Here is a 7,209-nt window from a genome sequence, read left to right as displayed (position 1 = left end):
TTCATGCTGCACATTACCTGCTCCAGAGAGGACAGAGAGATGGGCTCAAAGTGGTCAAACACAGCCACACACTGAGAAGGGATGGACAGATCATGAGCTGGTGGAGAAATGAGTGCCCGGGTGTTTGCCACTTTTTCTAAAAAGAAATGGAGGAAGTTCTCACACAGCTCAGTTGAGGCTTCCAGAGGTGAAGGCTCACTGAGGTGTAGAACTGAGTTCAGGGTGGAGAAAAGAACTCGGGGGTTGTGGGAGTTGGAGACAATTAAATCAGAAAAGAATTTACATTTGGCAACTTTAACGGTTTTCTGATAGTGACGCCAACTCTCCCTTAACATTTGAAAAGACACCTGGAGCCTGTCCTTCCTCCACTTTCGTTCAGCTTTGCGACACTGCCGCCTAACGGCTCGCGTGACGTCATTCAGCCAAGGCTCTGATTTAAGTTTTGTTTTTCTGGTCTTAAGGGGAGCAACACGGTCCAGAACATTTAAACAGGCAGAGTTGAACTGAGAGGTTAGCTCCTCAGTGGTAAGAGACACCGAGAGCTGTTCGATCCTCTCAGAATTAAAACCTTCATTAAAATGAGCAGCAGTGAAACGGTTAATGGAACGCGTACGTGCAGGAACACACGTCTTAGCAGTATGACAAGGGGGGGTGAAGTCAAACAATACAGGCATGTGATCTGAAAAAACATTGTCACCGATTTTCAAATTAGAAACAGAGACATCGCGTGTTAAAACGAGGTCCAGCGTGTGACCGTGTTCCTGGGTGGGGCCGCTCACCTGCTGAGCTAAATTAAAAGAGTCCAATAAATCCAGAAAGTCCTTCACTAAGGGCTTCTCCTGACAACACACATGCAAATTAAAGTCACCAATAAGCAAAAAGTGAGTGTATCTCTGTGTGATATCAGCCAAAAAGTCAGAGAATTCATTTATGAAGTCCTTAGAACGAGGTGGGCGGTAGATGAGCGCACACAGGACCGGAGGAGAGTGTCCAAGTTCAAAGGCGCTCAGCTCGAAGCTGGCGCGGGACACCGGGATGGACAACTGTTTACACGCAAAGTTTGCTTTAAAAACTGTTAATAATCCCCCCCCCGCGCCGACCTGATGGCCGCGGGGCATTGAAACACAGACAGTCCGGAGGAAGTAGTTCCACCAGGGCGCTGGACTCACCATCAGAAATCCAAGATTCTGTGACGAACAGAAAATCCAACTCCTCATCTTTAAAAAAGTCATTGAGGATAAACGTCTTGTTGGAAACAGACCTTGCGTTGATTAAACACATCTTGATATTGTCCAACACAGGCACAGCCGTGGAGGGAGACGCGCGCGCCAGCGGGCGCAGGTTATGAAGAACAGCTCCTCCTGGTCTGCTGGTGCGGCGCACAGGTAAACAACTCCAGGTGTTTCCATGGACTGAGCGCGCGGGCAGCTGGCCAGCAGCCGGGCCCCGGGAGCACCACGGGTCAGAGAGGAGATGATCAGATCCAGAGCGAGTCCTGATAGAATAATCCACACTTTGCCTCAGTTTCACCAAAATCCCTGCACGCTTCCCACGACGTCTGCGACGTTTCCTCCATGGAGAAAGGCCAGGGTCACGCAGAAGGAACGCAGGAATCTCAGATAGGACCGGTGGGGGAGAGTGCTGGCCGCTGTTCAAAAACTCCGCGGGAATTTCAGCAAAAGTACGGAGCTCCAAAAGTGCCCGACGATCATACTGAAAATATGACTCGGCACACTGCACAAACCATTGTAAAAATAACAAAAATAAAATACAAGCAGAGAGCGAGAGACGGGCAGCCCTACACACCGGCGCCATCTTGGAATCTGTACGACTGTCTAACCTTACACCTCCCATAAAACTTGTTCAACTTTATTCCTGTCTCATGGGAACCCTCTTAGTTTTGAGGTTTACGTATCAGGACAAGATAAAAATGATCTGTTTCTCACCAGGTCCTAAACTGATTCAAATCTAACCTCAAGGGTAGAAAAAGAGAAAAATAATGGAAACCATATGGAAAATGATGAAAGATTATGTTCAGCCTTGCTGCTACCTAAAAATTAGGATGTTTACTATCAGCCAGGTGGCACGGTGGCTCAGTTGGTAGAGCTGTTGCCACTCGGTGAGAAGGTCGTCAGTTTAACTCCTGGCCTGGGACCTTTCTGGGTGGAGTTTGCATGTTCTCTCCATCAGGCCAGATTAACACTTCGCTGTACCCTGGGCAACAATCTTCAAGGGCCCCATCATCACGACCCCAGAATCACCATAATCTGGCAAAATACAGAATAAATTACCATAATATACAGTAAATATACTTAAAATTCTAACTATAAAGTGTATTTTTATGTATAAAACTCCAAATGCTCATTGACACAAATCATCAAGACTGAATTAAGTTGAACGCACGTTGAAACACCATATGACACCTCCCCCAGAAAATTTTGAATAAAGTAGATGCCATTTCCTGCATTCTGGTGTATTTTAATGGTTGTTTAACATCTAGTTTTACCTACATAAGTAAACACTTGGAACGCCTTGGGATTCCCCTGGAGGAGCTGGCCCAAGTTGCTGGGGAGAGGGAAGTCTGGGCCTCCCTACTTAGGCTGCTACCCCCATGGATGGATGGAAGTAAACACTTGATTCAATAACTATTTTAGAGCTAATGGCACAACAAGAAGTAACCTGATCAACAGCTGATTCAATGAATTAAAAATATTATATATTCAAAGGTGACGATTTGATGCCCAAATTAAAATTAAATGCCTGTAACTTAGTTGACTTCAAATGCAATAAGATTATCAATGAATGTTTGCAACAAAGGATTTACTGATTATAACAAAGATTCCTTCAAGAAACCTCCCAATATAAATCATAAAACCAGAATGATTTCTGCTCATTCTAAATTTGTCAAATGGCCTAAATCTCCTGGAGGGGAAGAAGAATGATTTTAAAATAATAAATAAGATATGTCCTGTAGCCATGTTTCTTGAAAGAAAATTTAAATTTGATGTTGATTTGTGTGCCTTTTGTAAATCAGAAGATGAATCCCTCTACCAATTTTTTTAATGTCAATACAAAGTCTTTGGTCAGACATCAGAAACTGGATTAATCTCAAACTTAACATTCCTTCTTTTCATGCTGATGACATTTTACTTTATGTGGATAACTAAAACTTAGCTTTTTCTGATGCCATAAATATAGTCGTACTTATAGCAAAGTACCACATTAACTGTAGTAAGAGGAGGGATAATAAGCCCTCCTTCCAGTTTGATGAACGATTTTAAGTCATACTATTCTTCATTAAGTAGATTAAAAAACTGCAAAACTGCTAAAATCATTTCACAACTGATACAAACTTACTGTTTTAATTAAAACAATGTTTCTCAAGAAAAAAAACTGATGAGCTTGTCAGAAGGGAAGGGGAGTTTACCTTCGGGACAAATTGAGGTTGTCGATTGGTCAGTTACTGACATGCCTTCTGAGTTGATTGACAGGTCGTACCATCGAGGATCTGGTTGATTAAAGAAAAAAACCCAAGAGCTGCAGCAGCGGCGTTGGGAGGAGGCGGTGCTGCCCAAATGCAGTGGAAATGCAGCAGTTTCTCTTTGCAGCGCAGGGCTTCAAGTAAAGCAGGAGACGACCAGATCTTTTGCTTGTGCCCTCACTGCCCTGGGCCCCTTAGAGATCATGGGCCCCTGGGCACAGTTGCTCAGTTGCCCATATGGTTAATCCAGCCTTGCTCTTTGTGCTACGTGGGTTTTCTCCGGGTACTCCAGTTTCCTCCCACAGACCAAAAACGTTGGTTATGTACTGTAACCCCAGATTCTATGAGTATAGGCGTAGCCCTTTAAGACTGTCGCTGATGGGTTTTATCCCGATGTGCAAAGCATCACACTTAAAAATTTAGTCCACACCCACCTGCTGTGTGGGCCCCACCCAGTTCGTAGAAATTACGTTAAGAGCGGGAAATCGGCTCCCAAATAGCTTTTTTTCTTCAGCCACTTAGGAGCCAGTGAGGCCCGACGCTTAAATGGCTATGCCTATATTCATAGAATCTGGGGTTACAGTACATAACCAACATTCTATTTCATATAGGCTTCGCCCTTTAAGGCTGTCGCTTAGTGGGTTAAGGGCGAAGCAGATGTGGTCCTCGCCTCACTGGGTCCATTCGAACACAGTATGAAGCAGTAGCTTGCCCAAAAACATCTTGTCGCTCAGCTCTCCATGTACATAATTACGCGTTGCGTAATTATTTGTACCATGCACAGATGCATGCTGTGTAAATTAGGGATGCGCCGATCCACTTTTTTTACTTCCGATCCGATACCGATACCGAGTTCTGGGTATTGTCCGATACCGATACTATTCCAATACTGTTCAGGTATAAGAGGCTGTAGTAATCTCCTCTCTACAGACATACACAAATTATATAAATATATACATGCATGTCCAAAAAGGCAACTTGAGATAAGTTTTATTAATGTTGGCTAAGTTTCAAAGTTAGAATTAAATCCTGCTAACACAAAACATGTTTTTTTATTCCTTGCTTTAAAGTGGATATTAGTGATTAAATGGCTACTCTGCTTTTGAACCTCATAATTCACCATATTAAAGTTTAGAAGTTAAATTCCATAATCTTTTTGTGTTGTCAATTCAAAGCTATTCATTCTTCAGCTGTATTCATCATTTTTGATCAGTTATACTTATCACTTCAGGCAGTCCTACTGCCCAGGAGGACCGAGAGCCCTCTGACAGCAATCAATCAACCTTTACTTATACAGGTAAATCCCATTGAGCCTCGAGGACTCATTTACAAGAGAGACCTGATTTCAACAAAGAAAGATGACAACAATGGACAACAGCAGCAACAATAAACAGTTATAAAAAAAGCATACTACAGTTTTTTTTTTTTTTTTTTTTTTAACAAATAGGATGGCTAAAAGGAAAAGGTAACAAAACAAAAAACAGCTAGATTCCAAGACAAATGTAGAAAACTAACAACAGGAACATGTCAGCATTGGACCCTGCCAGGTGTCCAACAGATTCTTAAAGACACTTAGAGAGGTCAAGGTCGAGAGCTTCAGATCTTTTTGCACGATATTCCAGGAAACAGGAGCGGAATAGGAGAAGGCCCTTTTGTCTAGTTCAGTCCTCATTGAGGGAACACTGCAGGTAATAATGTCCTGAGAGCGCACTCCGTAGCTGCACTCACGCAGAGACATGTAGGAGGAGATGTATGAAGGCAGCAGACCAAGAAGTGATTTAAAGATGAAAATATACCAGTGAGAGAGTCTGCGTGAAGTTAATGATGTCCAGTTAACCAGTGAATACAGGGTGCAGTGGTAGGTACGATAATCACAGCCAGTTATGAATTTTAGTGCACCATGATAGACAGCATCCAACATCTGCAGGGTTCTTGTAGGAGCGTTCATGTAAATAATGTCACCATAATCAATTGAGGGAAGGAAAGTCACAGATACAAGGTGTTTTCTAGCATTCAGGATCTGTTTCTGAAAAAGAAACCCAGTTTAACTTTCAGTTTCTTTACCAAGTTTTCCACATGGAGCTTAAAAGAGAGATATGCTGGTGAAGATTCTCAGTCATCCAGGACATGATGAATTCAAAAAGCGTTCAATACAAAAACAACTGGACTTTATTTGTAACAGAAGACGTTTCGCTCCTCATCCGAGGAGCTTTCTCAATTCAAAGAGCAGAGAGTGAGAGATACAGGTTATAAGGCTGAGTGAGATAAGACACACACACACATAAGACACACACACACACATATGTAGATTGGCAGTTCACACCTAAAAACCTAAAACAGTAGGTCTTTGTTCCTCTAATTCACAGACGAGGCCCCTCTGTTCCCATCAGGTGTGAAAACCGGCTGGGAATCTGTTTTAAAGTTGCATTATATGTTTTTGAAAGTGGGAATCTGAGGCCTCCTCCTCTGTTAAGAGACGGTTTTTCTCTTTTTACATAAATTGCTTCCTTCACCCCCCTCTCAAACCATCTGTGTTCTCAGTCCAAAATGTGCACATTTTGGTCCTCAAAAGAGTGTCCCTTATCTGTGAGATGGAGGTGAACAGCTGAGTCTTGTCCTGTGGAGCTGGCTCTCCTGTGTTGAGTCATGCGTCTGTGAAGAGGCTGTTTAGTTTCTCCAATGTAGAGGTCTGGACAGTCCTCGCTGCACTGGACCGCATACACTACACCACTCTGTTTGTGTATGGGTGTTTTGTCCTTAGGGTGGACCAGCCTCTGTCTGAGAGTCCTGCTGGGTTTGAAATGTACTGGGATCTTGTGTTTGTTGAAGATCCTTCTGAATTTCTCTGATACTCCAGCAACATAAGGGATGACAATGTTTTTACGTCTGTTGTTCTACTTTTTCTGTTTATTGGTGTGTTTTGTAGATTTCCTCGCTGACTTGACAAAAGCCCAGTTAGGATATCCACATGTTTGAAGAGCTTCTTGAACGTGTTTCAGTTCCTTTTCCTTCCCTTCTGTCCTTGTGGGGACGCATTCGGCCCGATGTTGTAAAGTTCTGATGACAGAGAGTTTGTGTTCCAGCGGATGGTGGGAGTCAAACAGAAGATACTGGTCTGTGTGGGTTGGTTTTCTGTACACTTCAATGTTGAGGCTGTCCTCTCTCTCCATCTGAACCAAACAGTCCAAAAAAGGCAGCTTGTTGTCGTTTGCATCCTCTCTGGTGAACTTGATGTTATTATCGACCGAGTTAATGTGTCTGGTGAACGCTTCTATTTCCTTGGCTTGGATTATGACCCAGGTGTCATCCACATAACGGAACCAATGGCTTGGCTTAGTTCCCTCATAGGAGTGTAGGGCTCTCTGTTCCACTTCCTCCATGTAGAGATTGGCAACAATGGGTGACACTGGAGATCCCATGGCACTGCGTGCTTCTGTCTGTAAAAACTGTCATTGAACTTGAAATAAGTGGTGGAGAGGCAGAGGTCCAACAGGGTGCAGATCTGGTCCGGGGTGAAGTTGGTCCTGTTGATTAAGTCCTTGTCTTGTAGAAGTTGTTTTCTGACGGTTTCTACTGCTTCAGAGATGGGTATGCATGTGAAAAGAGAAGTCACATCATACGATACAAGGGTTTCTCCTGGGGTTAGTTTCAAGTGTTGAACTTTGTTAGCAAAATCAATGGAGTTCTTTATGTGATGAGGTGTGTTTCCAACAAGAGGAGCTAAAATA

At 43.2% G+C, this 7,209-nt stretch overlaps 1 protein-coding gene across 1 annotated transcript in view; it reads right to left on the bottom strand.

Moving 5' to 3' along the window:
• Positions 1–7,209, bottom strand: part of zgc:158659 (uncharacterized protein LOC791141 homolog) — a 204,155-nt gene that overhangs the window by 43,400 nt on the left and 153,546 nt on the right. The window lies entirely within an intron of this gene.

This window comes from Nematolebias whitei, chromosome 19 (assembly GCF_014905685.2).
Source record: "Nematolebias whitei isolate Nwh7 chromosome 19, NemWhi1, whole genome shotgun sequence".
NCBI classification, from domain to species: domain Eukaryota; kingdom Metazoa; phylum Chordata; class Actinopteri; order Cyprinodontiformes; family Rivulidae; genus Nematolebias; species Nematolebias whitei.
The sequence above is the reverse complement of the archived record's forward strand: the minus strand, read 5'-3'. Positions and strand labels throughout refer to the sequence as shown.